This window comes from Chrysochloris asiatica, unplaced genomic scaffold, assembly GCF_000296735.1.
Source record: "Chrysochloris asiatica unplaced genomic scaffold, ChrAsi1.0 scaffold00002, whole genome shotgun sequence".
In the NCBI taxonomy this organism is placed as follows: domain Eukaryota; kingdom Metazoa; phylum Chordata; class Mammalia; order Afrosoricida; family Chrysochloridae; genus Chrysochloris; species Chrysochloris asiatica.
In genome coordinates, this window is record NW_006408520.1 from 2,168,300 (window position 1) to 2,169,711 (window position 1,412).

A 1,412-nucleotide genomic window follows, 5' to 3' on the forward strand; every position below is an offset into this window, starting at 1 on the left:
TGGCAACAGTAGTGAGGTTGGCCCAGGATCAGGCAGTGTTTCGTTCACTATGGGTCAGTACTGACTTGATGGCACCTAACAACAACAACAAACCTTTATTTTACTGGACTGCATCCCACAGAAAAAAATGAAGCTTTCTGCTCCCACAAAGATTTACAGACTTAGAATCCCTATATAGGGTCACTATGAGTAGGAACGGACTAGTTGGCACTTAACATCAACATCAAATCTTTGTGTTCTAATCTGTTCTTTCTGTAAAATGTGATCTCATTGGATAGTTTGGTTCAAATTTCAAAATGTAACTCAGAGCAATAGTCTTAGAGAGTCTTTTAGTCACAACTAGTCTGGTACGTCTGAGCATTTTTAAGAATTTGAGTTCTGTTCCACATTTTTCTCTCTTTCTTTCTATTGTGATCCTGATCAGGCAGTCAATGATAGTAGACAGATACCATATAATTCTTCTGTTCATAACTTCCAATGGAGTAATTGAGTAGTGTATGACTGTGTAATATTATCTTTGGGTCGTTGATGACAAATGTTGCTAAAGTTTCCCAAAAGAGGAGAAAGAATTCCAAAGAAAATATATGGATCGGAATTCAAAAGCAAACTTTTAGTGCGATCAAAGTAGCACTAATAACTGTACAAAGTATATAGAAAGGAACTGTCACCCAGAGGTTTTATCCATATCTATTGTTCTCACATAGCAGTTTCTTCTCTTCTTTTTCTCTTTGAAATTATTACCGTTATTATACTTCAAAGCACCAAAAAACATGGAAAAGATATTTTCTTTTCCTGCTTTAGGTTTCTTTTCCTGAGGAATAACTAAATTTGCATAGCAATCTGACTTTTTTCTGTCCCTTCACTCATTAGAAGAATTAAGATAATACATGTTTTGGATGAATCTGAAAGGAAATATTGAGCACATGCAATCAAAGGAAGCACAGTGTTTCCTCCTTCAGTTGGCAGCTACTAATATGTAGATTAAAATATTGTGCCTTTTTCCTCTAGTTGAGGCTCTGCCCCAATGCAGGGTAACCCTACCCTAGTTAAAGTTGTTGAGTGAGAATTTTCATCCAATTCTGAAATTCGCTACTAGGAAGCTCATTTGCCAATTGATGCAAACTACCTTCCCTTATAACAGCTTCTTTACAAAGGTGGAGTCTTGGTTTATGTTATGCTTATCTTTTGTTTGGATCTTCTTTTAATTCTAATCCAGACCAGAGCAAAAGGAAGTCTGTAACAAAGCACATCCAAATATTTTCATATGTTGTTGTTGTTAAGTGCCATTGAGTAGATTCCCACCTTGCGGTTCAAACCACTTTGCAGTCCAGCGCATTAACTCACAGTGTGGCACCAGGAGTCCATTTTCTTATGTTGTTTCTGTTGTTGTAGGTGCCATCGAGTCAGTACCA